Genomic DNA, 19,533 nt, shown 5'->3' with positions numbered 1-19,533 from the left:
CAGAAAGGGAGGAGCCTGCATTCATCCAAACAAGGTCGCTTTGTAAACTCAGAATCACAATTAACACAATAAAGTAAGAATAGATGATAACTAGCACATCAGCCATTACATTGAATTGGTGAAAATAATAATAAAAGGAGTAATAGATATTCTAATACTTCTGTCTTACTTTGGAGCTTCAAAAGTGAGACACAGCAGGAACAAAAAGGGTGGAATAGGCTCCAGTGAAAGTGTGGAAAGGGCTCCATTTTGTTCCAGGTACTCAGTTTCAGTCACAGCCATACTGAGCCCAAGATACTTGGCAGAACTGTTGTTTGCTGCTACTGAAGGAGTTACCACCATCCTGTCCATCCTTCCCCTCCTTTGTGCTTTTCCATCCTCCATTACGTTCTCTCTTTTTCACTTGGTCTGTTGCCCAACCAAGTGCCTCACAGCACCTAACACAACCGAAGGCAATACCTAATCCAGGAATGGTCTGAGCCCTAACCTAGCCCATGCTCAAAACCTGGAGAAGGCCCCAGAGTGCTTTTACTCATGACCTGCCAAGGTAGAGCAAAGGCTGTGGGTGTGCTTTCTCTCCACATAACATTAACCAAATGAATATAATCCTTAGCTTCTGCCATGCCAGCTCTACAAGTGTTTTGTCAAAAACTCAGCAATATATTGTTACCATCAACACCACCTCAGCAACACTATGTTGGCAACAACCTTGTCTTTCCAAAAAAGAGGAATGATTTGCTGCAATACAAGATTTTACCTTCCTATCCTCTCTAGGACTTGTTTTCCCAGATATTTTGATTAAGCTTGTTTTGTGCAACTCTTCAATTTGTTTGCTATATGTTGATTTTCAGCTTCTTTTCTCAAATATCCTAATTAATATATTTCCACAGCTTGCTGGCACCATAGCTGACTAATCTGTAAGGACAAACCATGGCCAGAGAGCATGGAAGGCCAGAGAGCACGGACACCGTTACAGTGACTGTAACAGAAAGTGTTTTGTAGTAAACTTTACCATATCCTGCCATGAAATCAGAAAAGAAAAACAGAATGGCAGGCAAGGAAGAATGATGGGAGGACAACTGTAAGAAGGGTCTGGAAAGTCCAATGAAGGAAATGAATTGAGTAGAATCAACTCAATCAATTCATAGTGTCTGCAGCACCGTTTCTTCTAACAGACTGTTTCAAAAGCATATTCAAATTGAAACTCTACACGCCACTTAACATTGATGTCAGAAGTGACACGTGGAGCTAATTAGATGCATTTATCTGCAAGAGATATGTTGTTTCCATTTCTGCCTACCGCACAAAATAAGATGAAGATTCCTGTTGTTTCTGCCTGTCAACAAAGGCAGTATCCTCTTGCAATATCCATAGGCCTTTTCTTTAAGGACTTATTTGTAATACAGCTTGAATTAAAAAAAAAAAATATGTATTTGCATACATCCCTCAGCAACCACTTCTGCATTAGAGCAGCCCCTGGCTGTCTCAGCAAAGAACGAAATCATGATGGGGCTCAGCGCAGAGCTGTGGATAAAGCAAACAGCCCCATGCTGCCAGGCAGCCACCACTGCATGCATTTGAGCCACTGGTAACAGGAGACGGGGGCACATCTTGCTGTTGGCTGCTCTGCATTATCCGGGATAACCCCTGGAGCCGGTGCGGTAACTCCGGATTTGCAGAGCTGGAACGAGGCTTTGATCTAATGTCACAACAGGGAAAGGCAGTGAGTCAGACCCTATCAGCAGCAGAATTCGACCCAGCCGGGGTCTGCTGCATTCAGTGGAAAAACACTCATTGGCTTCAGTGGAAGCAAGTTCAGCATCTCAGAGCCAGCAGGAGGAAAAAAAAAAAAAGCTCGAAAGGTCACACAGAGAAAACAAAGGGGAAATTGTTCCAAGGCACAAGGAGCTGCTTCATTTTTTGTTGTTGTTCAGGATAGCCTATTGGTTTGTATTTCAGCACAGCAATGCATCCTGCCACACAGCTTCCCCTAACTAACTAGGCAGGAGCATGAATGGTTTTAAAGAAAATCATCGGTTTGTCTGCAGACAACTCAATATTTCATTGCATCAGGCCCTATTCTCTCATACTATTTTTTATTGATCAGAATACCTCAGGCTATTAAATTTATTAATTAAACGATAATTTTTTTTTCCTGGTGAGTATACAAGGAGATAAATGTCTTACAAATAAACTCAGAGCTTCCAGGCTGAGTCATGTGGTGATTTAGAAGTCATTTATCTTTTTCTCTACCCCTCAGCAAAAAGTAATCATTGCCACAATGCTCTGTGAGTCTAATGTGACTGTGAAATGTGCAACATAAAGAGATATTTTTCATTTCCTGCACAATTATACCAAGCTTTTATGTTATACTAATTTGTAATTGCAGTGCTAACAAGAGGATATGGATAGCTGCTAATCCATTTAAGCACAAGCTGTCACCCTTCTGAAGTAGGGAGTGGTCTGACCCATCAGCTGAAGACAACCTTTACTGAAGCTAAACTCACACTCAAATGGCTGTATTCTTCAAAGATGCACAAGTTTGCATATGCCTGAATTTTTCAGTGCTTCATTTCTGTTCTGAGCCAGGCACGGGGTTGATAGGTGATGCTCTAAAGCTGAGAGACAGACGCTCTTTGAAGAACTTTCCCTCGGTGCTGTTTTTCCCATGCTGAGCTGCTGGAGAGCACTTCAGTGGGGGGACAAGTGCCTTCGACTCCATCGCCTACCCCAGAGGAAGCAAAGGAGATGGTCAGGCGTCCTGCCATGCACGTAGGGAAAATATCACATTTCTTTGATCAGAGACACAAGCAAACTGTGGGTGCCAGCTGACACCAGGTAGAAGGGCTCAGTAAACAGATGAAACTTGAAAAGCAAGCGTCCAGATGGTCAGAAATATAAAGGGAACAGGTCCTCCCTAGAAAAGTGTGTGTTCCTGGCAGCCCTCCTCAATGACATGCTCAGATACAGCTGTATGTCAGCACCCGCGTGTGTGCTGCAGACAACAGGCCAGTTGCAGTCTAACAAAGCCTCTAGACTGCAAAGGCTGTGTGCAGTTTCCACTTGCAAGTACTTTTAATACGTGGGAGCATAGCTATTGCTTTCAGTGTTTGTAACACCAAATGCACAGTGAAGCAGAATGCATTTCAGAATCCTGTATTTTCTTCTTGCTTCATCAAAAGTACTTTGACTTAAAAAAGCTATCATCAGCACAAGCACATGGTACAGGGTAACAGCCAAAAGATTAGGAGGACACTGGAATAGAGGGAGAAGTATGAACGGAGAACAGCCTAAATAATTCAAAATTCATCTGAAACAGGACTTCTGCATCCTACCATGAGACAAACCAGCAGCAGTTGACATCTGTATGCAACTTGGCATTAACTTCACCAGCACACAAAGCATCCAGAGCACAGGACAGCAGGAGAGCTGGGCTCACAAAGGTGCTCTTCACTATTCCCAGTGACAGACGGTAAGAATGCAAATAATAGACCTTTATTTTTGTCCTAAAAATTGCAGTATTGTTTCTTCAATAAGAATATGCTACCATATTCTTAGAGAGTGAGGTGTATTGTACAGCACAAAAAGACAGCAGCATATGGGACCAGAATAGTAGCCCCCCATGTAAAATTCTGACCCCACACTGCATTCTTACCCAGGTCTTCTCCTCAAATACAGTTTTGCTCAGACAGACTAAAAAGCTTTCAAAATCTGGCCTGTACACATCATATCCTTAGGTCATCAGCACTTTGAATACAAAATACCACAAACTAGTTACTTTAGCATTTACTAGTTTCTTAAAACACTCCAGAAAACTGGCAGCATTACTTCCCATGGATGTTACCCACAGTTTTGGGCAGACTGAACTAGTTTAGTTTAAGACAGGCCAATGTGCAATGTCTCAGTTAAAACTAACAAAGAACAGCAGTGCAAAAGTCACATTCTCCTATGCTTGCACAGTGATGCTCTACTGGTCTGGCACCAGAAGAGGGGCTTAGCAGTAGGAATCAGAGGCACAAAACAGCAAAGGCAGTGTTTGCAGAAACGCTTTAGGAAAAATAATGGCACGTAACTATAGGCTAAGGCCTCTAATTTTTCATCCCCTTTTCTGGAAGCAAACAGCTGCCACGCATCAGCCTACAGGTGGTTAAGGGACATCTGCACTTCCTTGGAGTGACCTTGGATGTTGCTCCAGTAACATAGCTGACAGTAAGCTCAAGAGACCTCGCTGACATCGTCACTAGAAAGTAGGGCATGCCATTAGCAGCATGCACATGTACGCTACACAAGTCCTTTAGCCTTGAGCACAGAGACCCCATTCTCCACAAACCCACAACCATTGTGCCTCTGCTGGCAGCACGCAGGATGTCAGAAAGCTCCATGCACTTTAAACCAGGCTCTTTCCATCAATGCAGTTCAGGGCTATTTCTACAATATCCCATCCAGCTCTCCAGAGCTGTTTACTTACTGCTCAAAATCAACATCTGATACAGAATCAAAGAACTATAAAGTGTTTAAAGAAATCAAGACCAAGAATGTCCTGTGACAGCTACACTAAGAAGCAGTGATGCTGCACTGAGTGATAGTTCATCAACCTTCACTACTTAAGCAATTCACAGACAATTTAATTAAAAATATATCTGAGAGCTGCTAAAATGCTTGCAATGACTATCAGTCATTTGGTAATGATATGAAAGAGCCATTAGAGGTAAAATGAAAGCAAACTTTTTAAAGATTGAAAAACAGGGGCATTACAGTTCCAGCCATTAATGCCATTGTTCTTAAAGAAAAAGAAAAGAAAAAAGGCTGTCCATCTCAACCTAAAAACTAAGCATTTTTATCTCACTCATTTACAGTCAAAATATGCTTAGAAAATGTACGGTAAATTTCATTGTTATGAACTGCACACTTGGCATTCTGAACACTAAAACAGTCTCTGCTGGCTCACTCTGTCATTTAGTTGATTTAATAAAAAAACTTTTTTCCTCCTCTTTTTTTCTGCATGTTGCTAAGATGAATACTCTCTATTCATTAGTAAACAAATACAATAGCGTTTGTAATACTGTTGCACAGCTGAACTCTTCATTATCAACACCCTCATGTCTAAATTATTTCCTTTAAATAGTTGTCTCTTGTTACTCTAGTTCAGCTCATGAAGGAAGTTCTGACAGTGACAGCTTGGGTGAAGGATGCCAAATTAAATAAGTGATCAAACCCAGAATCAACAGATATTGGTTTCAACATTGAATAGAATTGCATTTAGCCACATCCACAGGACTTTGGTATTGCCATCAGGGAACGCTGAAGGGAAAAATTCCTGCTGCAGTCCTCAGCACAAACCATGCTCAAGTGCTTGTGACAGCTGAACACTTAAATATCAATTATCTCAACTTTGGGTAATGGATTGATCCCAGAAAGTCCATACAGCCCTCCAGGTCTTCCTGCTAGCAGAAGGTACCCACTAGATCAGTGTTAAGCATTCGCAATATATCATGGTAACTGTGCAATTCTGCAGGTGTTGGAAGACCTCTGAGCTTTCAGCGAGGTTTGGAAAAGTGAAAACTTTCAGTCCCCAAAACATACAACTTGGAGGCCAGAAGAGTACTGGCAGGGCTATTCGATCAGAATTCCGCAGAATACATTTTGAATTTAATTTGTACTTGAACAACCCAAGCCACACACATTGAGATCAATTTCTCAAATCTACCTTCTAACTTGAGGACTTCAGATGGCCTGCGAGGAAGGAGAGAGCCAAGTAACTTTGCTTCAGAGTGGCTCAGGTGGTGTGCCCACACCAAGCTGCCAGCACAGAAGTGTAGATGTGAAGAGGAAACCTGCATACCCATGGGCTGGGAAAAACGGGCTGCAGCAAAGCTCCCCTGTTGAGATCTCAAACTTAAAAATTTCTCTAAAACATCAAAAAAAAAGAAAAAAGTAGAGGCTTCCTTTGATCATGTAACTCCAACAACAGATTTGTAACAATACTGTATTATATGCTAGTGTACATACACATGTACCCCCAGACACACAAAAACATTTATATGAAAACAAGAGTTAATAAGCCTTGTGTTGGTGATTAACCCCCACGCATAAAGTTCCTAAGCTGTTTTGGAATTAATTTAATACATTTTATCACATAGAATATTTTTCCTATTTAATAAAAAAAGTAATTTGGGCTAGTTCTAAAGTGTTCCAAAATTAGAATATTTTTATATATAGCAGCAGATGCTGCTCTGCATCTCTGTACAATAGAATACAACTTTATATCATATACTGCCTTTCATACCAACTGCATTCCCAGAATTAAGTACAAGGAAACAGTGGATGCAGGCAGTACACAATATAAATTATAGAAACCAGTGGTGTAAAGACACCGTATGATGAATAAATTAAGGCACTGAGCCATAAGACCAATAAAAAAGTGAGAAAAAATTAAGAAGCATATGCAGATGAGAAAATCTACTTTAAAAAAAAGACAAAAGTTGAAGAGATGGAGAGTTGATGAGGCAGAAAGATACACGGAGGCTGCTCCAGATGGTGGAAACAACAGCAAAGGTTCTTATACCAAGAGTGGCAAGTCTATGTGCAAAGCAGCACAGGGCGTTTGCAGAGTCTGCAAAAAAAGAGAGCAAGCGAAAAAGGAGATGTCTGCATTGCTGAGATTAGTCACTGATTATGGAAACAGGGAGGGGCCCTGAAAAGACCAAGGAACTTGTTTGAGCATAGCCATAATGCTTAAAATACACACAAAGGCACCCAAGCCTATGGCTGTGAAAGGATCCTTCAGCAATAGCACTTGAGGAGACTTTTGCCCTGCTGGGGTGATTTGGAGATGTGAAGGTCAGAAGGGAACATATTACCACCTAGTCTGATAAATGCTGATTCACAGCTGGGATACAGACATCTATATGAACCCATGCAATGAATACCCATGCATATAAGAAATTACTTACCTACATCACAAATATGGAGACAAAAACATTTGTCCAAATATATGGTTGACTTGACATCCCCATCACAGATCATACACAAGATCCTCCTTTCTGGCTCCACATATTTTATGTACAGGGTATAGAAACTGATCCCTAAAACACCCTGGTACCTGAATAGTTGTGAGCACGGACTGAAATGAAGCACTAACAGCACCATATTGTTTAATATTTTTGAAAAGTCAAACATGACTGTGCTATGCTAAACTGTTTTTAAAATATTAATAAACAAACATTAAACAAACTCATATTTAGCTCTTGGGCCTGAAGCTATGATACACAAGTGGCAAATCAGCGTATATGTGTTGGCCAGACTTTATTCAGCTCTGAACTAAGAGGCAAAAGTTATGCTAGTGCTACTTGAAGTCACCAAGCATATACATTTGTGGATCCCTTTTACTCTGAAGTTGTCAGTGTGAGAACAGTGCTGAAAATAAACATCCCTCTGTCGACCTCCACCAACAAGCCAGCACAACCTTTAGGCTTTCAGACTAGCAAGGTCTAGTGCTCACACAGAGCTTCTGCATTGGCATTTTCAAAAGCAGAGAATGACAGCAGTGACACATTTAAAGCTTGTTCATCTTTCCATATCCAGCTTTACTTCCTTACCCATCATCTGCAGTCTCTGCCAGTCTAGTCCCAAGACAAGCCCAGTATATCAAACCAGAATATAGTCCCGATGCTTGTACGTGTGGTCTTACACACCTTGGAAGACCAAAATATATAAATGCGGTGCTTAGCATCTGTCAGACAGATCCAATATAGCTGTAAATGAAAAGGAATTAAAGAGACAGTGTCTAGGAATAAAGCTAAATAAAGTAGCAACTGTTTATAAGATCAAGACCTAAACCACTAACTCCTACTACTTAGAATCAGTCACTCTGGCACATCTAGGCACTCAGTGTGCAGAAATGAGCTCAATTCTTATGCAGAAGCCTGGTAAATAACCTACTGGTAATTTAAAAGCCCTCAAGAGGGCACCTAGGAAAAGCCTGAGCTACTTATTGAATTAGTAGTGGGACTCTGTATGGTGGGTAAACATCCATCTCTCTGGTATCAGCTATACAAGGCAGCAAACATAAGCAGCGCTCCCAAGCAAAGCAGCACAGAAAGAATTGGTAGCAGATTACATTCACTTTTCCAACTACCTCTTTTAGCTTTCAGACTCAGGCATTTCATTTTAACAAATGATGCTTTAGAAAGCTTGGTATTATCGCCTATTTGTAGCCAACTCAGATAAGTAAATAAATTTTATGTCAACTATTTTATGCTCAGCTTTGAGGATGTGCCATTACAAAGTCCTTGCACTACAAAAGTGCTACATGATGTGCTGCTTGGTCCTATTCATACCAACCTGACAGTCTAGAACACAAAATGCAATATGAGCAGATGCATTAAGAAAAACAACACATCAGACATAAACAAACAGTCTTCAGGTTGAATACAGAACAGTGCTGGTTTATATGAAATAGCTGTTGGAAAAAAAAAGTTACATTAATCATCTATAACCTAACTTGACATTTAAATAAATTTCAGTTAAATATTAACACACTCAGATATCCTTAATTTGTTTTACTTTTACTTTTCAAATAAAATTCTTGTACATGGACCATTGGATTGACTATTTAATGGACTAATGGCTATTCTAGTGCTTTAAAGAGCATGCAAATGTCATGCATGTCCAACAACTCTGCAACACAAATACAAAATAATCCCATGACCTGAAGAATTGTATGTTTTCACAATTAATTTAGGACACTGTCAGTCACAATCCTTTGCTTGGAATATCATGCTGAGATGCTGTCTGAGAACCCCAAACTGAACAGGAGCTTTGCCTGTCAGAGCAGTCCAGATTTGAACTCTCTGAAAAGGATTTGGTCTTCCTCTGAGTCAGGTGCAGAAGCACAGTGCAGTTCCTTATGAAACTCTGTAGCCTCTGTCCAAAACTACAGGAAAACTATAGTATTTGTCGAATTTAGAAACAAGATACAAATGGTCAGGTCTGGGTGCATTCATGATTTGGAAAAAGATCATCAGCCACAAATAATGCACTTCGGGTAACCTAGTTGCATTTATTCAATCTGATTGAGCAGAAAAAGCGTTATTAAAAGAATTAACACATCTCATCCTGAGATTTATTTGTATGGAACCAGCTGGTGGGTGAGATCATGTAAGAATTGATTTTTATGCCTTACAGAAAAAAATAAGGTTAGGTAGAGACTAAAAATCATTATCTGAGGTGCCCAGAAAGTTTTAAGCAAAACTAAATTATACCTACTATTCTCAGTGCACACATACACCTGATCAATGTATGGTAAAAGTTAGGTTGTTGTAATGAAGAAACTACCAAATATACTTAAAAAAAATAATTGTACCACATTCTGAAGATGTTGGGGCTAGCATTAATTCATTTACAAACTAGGTCAATAAAAATGGCTATAGCCAAGAGCTCTATTAAAAGTCCATAATGTTACCTTAATGGAGGAAAAGTAATAGAGTTCTTCTGGAAGTTGTCCATAAAATTAATATTGTAGAATTTTAGTGGATGGCTTAGTTTAAATAGACATTTTTATTAACAGACCTAATAATAGAATTAAAACAAATTAAAATCATTACTTTCTGTAAGAGGAAGTATTTACATTGAGAATCTTAATGGAGCTTATTCTTCAGAGAATTTAGGAACAATGCTCATTATTCAACATTGTGAAGCGGGAATTGGCTAGCTGGCATCCATGCACAGAAGACCTGCCAATTTGCAGCTACTGTAGCACTCACTCGGAGCCTCTCTGTCTAACCCACTTTGCATGGCAGCCATCCAGGACCTCAACCTGCAATACAATCCACCTCCTTGACAAGAGCCGTCCTTGTTGGAAGGCATTAAGCTCACCCAGCAACCAAGTAGCAATAAATAAATAAAAATCCGAGTAATCCAGAAGGCAGACGACTAGGAACAGTCTTATATCTAATACCTGCTGATAGCACATTTCAGAGAGCGTTTCACCACTTGCAGTGGCATACCTGGCTTGTTCCAAGGTTATGCTGTGTTCCTTATTTCTGTGACTAACTGCTTACTGACAGTCTATGTGCATTTGCAGCCGAATGAAACCTTTATATTTCGACTAAACCGATTACTTGCTTTTAGGGTTACAATATCCACCAGGCAACACAGATGAGCTCAGTGGGAGCCTTAGAAGATTGTCATGGTTTAGAGCAGACAGCATTCGAGGTGTTGCAGCAGGTGCGTCCTGTAAAATGAGGCATAGCACTGGAGGCGAGCTTTTGGCAAAATCTTTTGGCTCACAGGGCAGTAAGGGATGGTGCCGTGCACTTTGCACAGCTGGAGGAAACCCAGACTCAGAGGCACACTTGTTCTAGTTACAATATTCAGGTCTTTTCACTGAAAGCAGATTACGATACAGCTACCATGGCTAAGGCAGCCACAGAACATGACTGGAATCGAAACCCACAAATTCACAGACAAAAGTTCTGATCTGAGCTCACACACGGGCATTTCTCAGGGGGTTATGGAGTAAAGGGAAGTTGCAACCAGACAGAAGGGTACTGAAATAAGTTTACTTTCCTGTTGAACTTGGTAGGCTTCAGATTCAGCCTGTAAATGTATGAGCTGATGAATTTCTGATGAAACCACTGTATATTTAATATCCAATTACTGTACCTGGACAATTGAAATTAATGCTTTTGGAGTTTTATTGCCCTGTGACATTATCACTGGTCTTTGCATAGAAGAGCGATTTTTCCTGCCATGTCAGACTTGATAAGAGGCATTATACCAGCACCAATTTTGTACACCGGGGTAATGCGTGCACAAGCCTTCCAAAGCAATTAAAAATTCACATTACACTCACACCTTTGCTACTGCATCAAGGCGAGGGGAAGGTTTCTCCAAGAGCGCTTTCAGTGTAAACACAACCGGCCACGACGCCCAGCACAGCTCCCAAACTGGGCACCACTGCTTGAGGGTTTTACTGAGGACACGGCTTCTTTGGGCAAGTCATGATCATTGAGCACTGACTTACTGCAAATAAAACTCATTACCCAAAAGGTATTTATTATTCAGTAATCAATATCAATAACCAGATTTTACCTCTTGTTATCAACATTAGGTTGGAACAGACATTGGCAGGTGTATGATATCTCATAATAATTGCTGCCAACGCTGGAAGGTTTTCTTCCCCCCTGAAATGGCTTGCCAGGGAGTTAAAGCCCTTCCAAAGAAACTGGCAGCAATACAGCATTCAGAGAGCAGACTAAAGCATCAGAAACTATTTCAACCATCACATTACTGGACACATTAAAGGACCAGATCCAAAGGCCATAAAAGCTCCAGGAAACTTTTCATAGTCTATAATGAGGTTTGTATCAGGCTCCAGGTCCCAAATGGACATCTAGTTTTGGTATTCATGTTTGCTAAAATTACAAAATGTCCTTTCATTCCAGAGAATCTTATCAGAAAATTGATCTCTTAATATATAAAGTCTTCAGCCAAGGTAAAGTCCTTTCAGGAGTTTTATGGTTTCCTATCATTCTTTTCAAAACCCTCTGGAAACTGGAAAATATGCTGATACTGTTTCTTTGTTAGCAAAAACACTTAAATAAAAGAAAAATATAGTTCTCCAGTGTTTGTGAATATCCAGCCTTTTCTAGTTTCTTTAGCGAAGGTAGCAAAGGTTAATAACAAACAGGTAAAAAAAATCATCCAGGATTACAGGATTATTTACAGAAGAACCTATCTGAAAATTATCTCACTCAGTTTCTTATAAAACCAACAAATTATCTCACTCAATTTCTTATTTGTAAGACCTACAACTCTTTTCTGTCTGTGTATTTAAATTGAATTATCTAACGGTGATGTTATATATAAATAGCTCAGCAAGACACTGTATTGAAGCAACCCACCATATTCCACGTAAAAGCAGCTTGCTAGTTCTGGGCCTGTAAATGTGTCAGACAATAATTTTACTGCTTTGCAGGTAGCAGAACACCCAAGGTTCTTGTTCCCAAATGGTGATTGAGTGATAGCATTTAATATTGCCTAATGATCACAAACATGTGGAGTCTTGTATTAACATCTGGTTTATGGGTAAAGTCGCACACAAACTACTCACAAAACAAATAACCCCCTGCCCCCCAAAAGCTAGAATTAATAGAACAAGCACATGCTCTTTTATTACTGAAGAAAAAGTAGCAGGGGATGCTGTAAATATTTCTAGGTACATTTTATGTAGTGTGACTAACTGAACAGATCACTTTGTTCAAAAAGTTGTTAGGAGTCATGAGCTGTAAAGAGGGAAAAACAGTTTGTCAGAAACATTGGAGGAAACCACTAAAAAAAATAAATCCTTCATTGCAGACAAGAGCTTTGCTTGAGGACAGCCTTGGCTTGCCATGCAATGTCTAGGTAAGCTCAAGAACTTCTAGAGGTAAAAATGCTGTGTTGGTCATTCCATCCTTACGGTTCATTTTTGAACAACGGGCACCACCAGGTAACAAATTAACCCCCATGGATTAACAAGAACTCTCCTTACTTGCCAGAGCTACACTTTATTTATAAAGCTCCTTCTACGAAACTGTATTAAACAAGTTCCACTGTGAGCTTTTCAGCCTTTTCACATTTATTCCAGTATCCTAGAAACTGCACTAACATACATTTTTCTTTAAAACTTTCTTCTATCCCTACTACTTCTGCAGGGCTGGAATATTTTCTAGATGTCCAGATCTCTGCAGAGGTGTGCTTAGTCCAGAGGCCGGTTACTGGTATGACTTCCACAGAAGTTATTGCCTTTTCAACTGTCAGCTGGGGTCATGAAAGGGAACTTTGCTGCCCTTACATACATGACCTAAAATGCATCATCTAGGCAGACAATTTCCCATTCCCTCTGATACTTAAGCGTCTGCAGTTGGCTTTTGTCAGTCTCCTGGAGCTGGTCTGTGCATGGGAAGGCACAGGAACACTTTGTAGGGTACAGCAGCAGCTCTGCTCAGACCTGAGTGCATGAAAACAAGACCCTGCATCCCCAGTATATCCTGTCATATACCTCAGGCCAACTTGCCCCTCTTGCCAGGCCATTCTAGGAGTAACAGGAAATACCTAAGCTCCTCAGAAAGTGCTGTGCTGCACAGCAGAGGATGGAGAGGAATTTATTGCAGTTGTTTAATAGAGCATCAAGAGTGTTACAGATATTTTGCAGGCATTTAGAGGGGAATCATTTCACGTCCAAGCAGCTTGTGAAATCCAGATGATTGATGAGACTGCAAATCTACTAACTTACTACCTATAACACAGATACAGGAAAGGAAGTTCTTTAGGCAGATGATGTACAGAAGGCCTGTTCATTGCCCAGACCCCATACTCACTAAAGATATCAAGTCATCAACATTCTTGCACCTGTGGCAAAAAGACATATTATACTATAATATGATACATTGTAATATATTATAAAGACCCACTAAAGCAAGCAAATTTAAGCACATCAGTATGACTTGGTTAAGAGCTCTGTGAGCCATCCCCAGTCCTCAAAAACATACCTGTCAGGCAGATGAAGAGAAACAAAGTGCAAGTAATGACATGAATAATATGGAGACCAAACTTTAGCATCATTAAAACTACCACAAGTCTACCTCTACCTGAAATAGCTGGGCACACACAGCCTATGCTTCAGCAGCAAGAAGCTCTTACTATTTATTGCTTTTCTGCAGAGAGCACATTTCTCAAAATCCCCAAACGCAATAGCTGAGATTTGGATGAGATTCAGCATCTCTGTCCCCTAGACCCTAACATATGCATATATTCCCTTTCACTCTCTTATCCCTGCAATTAATTGAAGAGACATATTTTAACAAACAGGCTAATTGAACAGAGCTAAGTTGCAAAATTTAAGAAATTTGCCACATTTATATACATAGTAATGAGATCAATTACTTTCAGCTCATGAAGACGTATTGAGAACTAATGAGGTACTTAAAACATGCACGGAGAAGGTCTACTTTCTATTTCCATGCTGAAACTTAGAGCTTGTTAGGGATTTAGCTCTTTATCAGTTTGAGCTATAGCACTTACATTGATAGAAGGCCTGTTAGCTGTGGCTCCCGACTGCATTAAAAAGTCTTTTAATGCAGTTTTGTAGTGGCATACATCTCATTATAGTGCAAAAATGGGCAAACACTGAAGACCACGTTGTCGGAAAATACTTTGTCTGAGAACACAGCAAGCAGAAAGCTTGTCCTTTGAAGGATAACATCCACCTCACTCATAATTTAGATAAGTAATCCAGAGACCCTTATAATAAGAAAACCTTTATCATTTTTAAAGCTATTAAAAAAGACCTGCAAAGGCAAAGTGCCGAATTCTAGAACTGTTATCTTTATGGGTCACTTTAGACAACAAAACACTCTTTCTCCCAATACAAAACACAGTGGTAATTTATTTCTTCAAAGAAATTGCACTGAGAGAACATCTACAACACGCTACACTTCATACACCAAGCCAATTTTACCTGGGAAGCCAATTTTCAGGCAGTCATTTCAACATCTGAGCACAGCCCTGGATACAGCTCCAGGCACATCCAAAGTTTCTCATTAAGTTAGACATGCAATGAAAATGTTGAAAGTTGTTCAAGGGTGAGGAGGAAGGAATACAGATACTGTAAAGGTACAAGAAAGAACACAAAGGTGTGAAGAGAGCTTTGGCTCTGGCTTGGAGATCTGCAAGTGAGGCGAGTCCAAGTCAGTCTCATTTTATAGCACATCTCTATGCACACTTTCAACAAAAGCATGCTGGCCAATTCACAAAGCTTTAAATCTTGCTATTTAGCAGATAAAAACAACTTTTTTTTTTCTTTTTAAACTATAGTTCTGACCATTCTTTCTGCCTATTGTGCTCACTAGATACTTCCTTTCCCTAGTCCAGATGTTAAATGACACCCCATGAATGCAATAGCACTCAGTCACCAGGATGTTTTCTAGGTCAGCACAACAACCTTCACTGATCAGGGCTCCTTTTCCAAGAGGAAATGCTGCTGCTTATATACCCCAGCTTGGCTTCCAGGGGCCATGCAAATTATCAAGGACATCTCCTCAGCATGACCTGGAGATTTTAGCATCCAAGATGCAAAAACCATCTTTTTACAGCCCTATAAATCTAATGCCTACCTTTTCCTGCTTCATTTAAGATTGCTCAACAACTTAATTTTAGTTATGCATTTGCTGTTCTCTTTGGAAATGTCCATTTACAATGGAACACCATCTATCAGTACAGCACCTTTTGGAATACCAAAACAAGCCTGAATATGAGGCTGGAGCCATAGGGACCACCTCTACTTACAGAAGAGACTTTCAGATCTAATCTTCAGCTACTATGAGATGGGAAGAAGAATGACTTACCAGCCATAGGCTGAGTGAAACAGACTCCATCCACTGTGAAATCAATAGAAAAAGTCAAGCTTCCTAAAGGAGGATTTAAATAGGTGGCTCCAGCTGTGATCCTGCTGGGTTCACCTGCCTCCTGCACAGCCTTGATTACCTAGCCTGGGTGAAGACATGACCCTATGGAAGCACAGCAAAGCAGCTTTTTCCCCCGATTCACTCCAGCCATGGGTACTATCCCAGGGCCGATACTCACCACCTGTGCCAGAGTCGCATTTATGTTTCATCAGTCACTTAAAAGAGGAACAGACTCTGCCCCTAACTATCAGGCCAAATCTTTTCTGTGGGACTAGAACAGACGTCAGAGCTCACAAAAAAATATATATATATATATATATATGCACACATATATATACATACATAAAATGAGACCTGGGAGCAGATATGCGTGTCTCCTAGCCCTTCTTCCCTGCACTAGAAGACAACCTGCAGAATGGGGAAGAAGGAGACATCTATGGCTCTGATTCCTTTATGCTCAGTATGCATATGCTCATATGCAGTATATTCAGCCTGAATATATTGCTTTCTGTAGCTCTGATCATACATTTGCTTGTCATTACAGTGCCCATAAGTAAATACTGAGAAATAAATAAGAATACTTAGCACTTTAAGCCCATTAAAGAATTGGCAAAGTTTCACATGAGATGGTCTTTAAAACTTGATGTATAGCAATAAAATTAGTTCAGAAAGAGACAGCTGCATAAAAACAATGTATGTCTTTGCACAAAACTGTGAAAAATATTTTGAGTGGCACAGATTTTAAGGTAGGCTTATTTATTGGAGCTATGCTTCAGTAACTTACAAAATAAAGAATCTGATAAACTGGAGCATCAGGCACTCACAAAGGGGAAGATCAAGGTGCACTGATTTCGACTGACAAGTTTGAAATCACATTAGGTTCATATCAACATTTATACCCAATTTTGAGAATGATCACACTTTACAGAAACTGACAACTAGTGAAGTAAAATTAAAAATAAGTGGAGTAGTGGTCAGAAAAGATTAAAAATATAATATAAAAGGAATATCTAATACCTAAAGATTAATTCTTCCTAAAGGTCTAGAAGCATCATACTTGAGTTAAAACTAATATATATATATGTTAATCGTGCTTTTGGACCACCTGTATCAGAAAAAAACAAGCAAACAAAAAAAAACCCTCATCCAGTCTTAGTCTTTGATTCAGTTAGCAGTAATAGAAAAAAATTTCCTGGACATTAATGCAAAAGAAAAACAGATTCACAAGAGCCTCCACTCTTTATTTATACCTTTATGCAATTTTTATCTCATATCCTTCTTCCTGTCCTTTAATTTGAAAGCAAAATTTATACCTAAGAGCAACAGGGCAATGGGAGATGATGCCTGTAGATTGGATCTGAGTCTCTAAAGTGAAATGCATCACATGAATGATGCAGTGTTCCAGTTTTGGTGTGCTCCTTGCTATGTGGTTAATAATATTGTGAGACAAAGGCTCAGGACCAGCAGCAAGAGGCTTAGCTAGCTCTTACCCTGTTTCTAAAGTGATGACTGTAGCAGACTTAATTCATGGAGGCCATAGAATAGTTTCCTCTCCCTGGAAATTGTAAAATGAGACAGAAATTTGGTATTTTTAAACAAATATTTAAGGGTTAGGGTATGTGCTTTAAAAGTATTGATGAGACTTTGGGCTTATGAAAGTATATTGGTTTACTTTTATCAGATAAAAAGATTCAAATAGTTGACAATTCATATGACAATTCATACACATTCTCCATTTACAGCTGGACTACCACTGAGCCTGTCTTGTGTGAGGAAAGTCCTATTCATGCATTCTCTTAGTTGTCTGTATAATGAATTCTCATTACAAATTGAAGTCTGAGCTGTTACATTAAAGTCCATTTAGGTTCTGGTATGTACATACATGTTAATCAGATTATATTCCTCTAATTGTTCAAATTAATTGCTCTCAGATGAATTTTACACCTCTTTTATAAGGGTTTCTCCTGAAAGTACACTGAAAAGGTCAACAACACTACAAATGCTACACTCTTCAACATACTTTGAAGAAGAAAATTATGGGTAATTAGAAGTTTTTTGCAATTAGCGCATATTATAAGTTTCCCATTCTAGGAATTAATAAGATCCTTTTGTATTTATTTACCCTGCCAAACATTTCTGCGTATACCACCCAATTGCTATTGTTAATAGAATATTTCAGCTCAGTGAGGACAAATGGATGTCACCGTTATTTGCTATTTTCCTCAGGCAAAGCTCTTCTGCCTGAAAGATTCCACCCAGAGTGTGTGGCCCGACCACGACTCTTGGGTTGGAAAAAGAATACCAATGAGCTGATACTTAATGTCACATATATTGGTAGTGCTCCATGCTGTTGTGAAATTTTGCCATGCGAAAATGCTGATGTGAGGAGAAACTACTGAGGTACTGGGCAATCTGGTGGCTGCTGTACATAGCCACTAAGCAAAGGAGAAATTTGAAACCAACGTGTTTCTGAGTCTGCCACAAGGCACAATTTTCCCATTCAGAAGTGTACAGATAACAGATTAGTATTCCAGGTATTGGCTGATTTTCATCTCTTCTCTGAAAGCTACACAGGCACTTGTACCCCAGAGAGCAATATAAGAGCAAGACTGTCAAGCTTCATCTTTGCTTTAGACTAATTACAAAACCTAGGAGTCTAGTTTGCAAAACTAGGCTTCCTTTGCCACCTATCCACTTATTTTATGCATTGAAACAACGTGGGGGATATTTTATTATGATAACAGATAAACTCAGTTTCTGTGTCACTTTGAAACAGCAAAATGGGACTGTGACTGTATTTGCACACCATCAGTAGGAAAAGCTGGCAATGTACTAAGTTTACCTCAAATTAATTGCCTGCTGAAATTGCATCAACAATTAGTTTGTTGATTTGATTTTACCTTGGATATAAACATGTAAAAATAAGAATAGAAGAAACAGAAAAGCAGTAATGGTGAAACTGAGGTCTGGTTGTCATCTCCTGGGATAGGATCTAACTCTAGCATTCCAACACAAACGTACATGGCTTTGATTGAACGCCTGTTGCTCTCAGGAAGACCTGATTACTTTCCAAACACAAGAAGGAAGCATCATTCCTCAAAAAACTGTCTTCCAGAGTATACCTGGAGCTTTCACATCACCATTCATTTAGGGTAGCAACTTACAACATTGCTGGTCCCACAGCAACATCATATCAAACTTCATTTAGAAAACGGCTCATCTGTAAGTCTGTCTGCTGCCTGAGCACACTGAAAACTGCCAGGAGAACTAATGATGTGGTGTTTTAACACCCGATGGGCAGCTAAGCACCACCATGCCTACTGGGTATTAAACCACCGCAAATGACTAGTTTAATGATCAGATTTTAATGTTATTGGGCTGCCACCACATCGACCCTTTCACTGGATTGGCTTTGTGCATAGCCTACAGAGCCATTTGTGTATCTACTTGTATATCCTCAGGCTTGTTTTGTGCTGATTTGCTCACTGTCTCAGATGCTTTATCTCTTTGGAACACAAAGAGCTAATTATAAATATAAATAACAATAAAAAGCCTTTTATCCTTCAAGGCAAATTCTCTCTGAACCTACGTATACTTAGCATATACGTGGCTTCCATATATCATTCTGCAGAAGTACAAATACATTATTCAGCATTAGCCAAATTCTTCAGATTTGTTAATATTCCCTATATTCACATGCAACTGAACCAAATCTCCTGTTGTAGGATCTGTCTTTGTCCATCAGTGATGTAAATATGAGAATGCATTGCCATCAAGTGAAACATGAGTCAGGTATCTCATTAGAATAGTTCCATTAAATACTTCTTAAATGCTCCATAAAACTCAAGAAAAAGTGAAGTTTCATTCATTGCTCAGGTACAACCAACTGTGACACAACTTCTGATTGACCTTGACATTTGAGAACTTCACAAGACAGCAAATTAGTAAGAGGACCTATAAGTCAGCCAGGTTAGGAGAAGTCAAATAGTGAATATCAAGAAGGACAACACAGCCAACACTATGTAAATTAGGAATTGTATTTAAGCCAACATATTGCATTATGCATGAAAAGGTGAATAATAGC

At 39.5% G+C, this 19,533-nt stretch overlaps 1 protein-coding gene across 9 annotated transcripts in view; it reads right to left on the bottom strand.

Moving 5' to 3' along the window:
- Positions 1–19,533, bottom strand: part of FHIT (fragile histidine triad diadenosine triphosphatase) — a 531,998-nt gene that overhangs the window by 24,977 nt on the left and 487,488 nt on the right. The window lies entirely within an intron of this gene.

Source organism: Anser brachyrhynchus (assembly GCF_964034855.1).
Source record: "Anser brachyrhynchus genome assembly, chromosome: 10".
NCBI classification, from domain to species: domain Eukaryota; kingdom Metazoa; phylum Chordata; class Aves; order Anseriformes; family Anatidae; genus Anser; species Anser brachyrhynchus.
The sequence above is the reverse complement of the archived record's forward strand: the minus strand, read 5'-3'. Positions and strand labels throughout refer to the sequence as shown.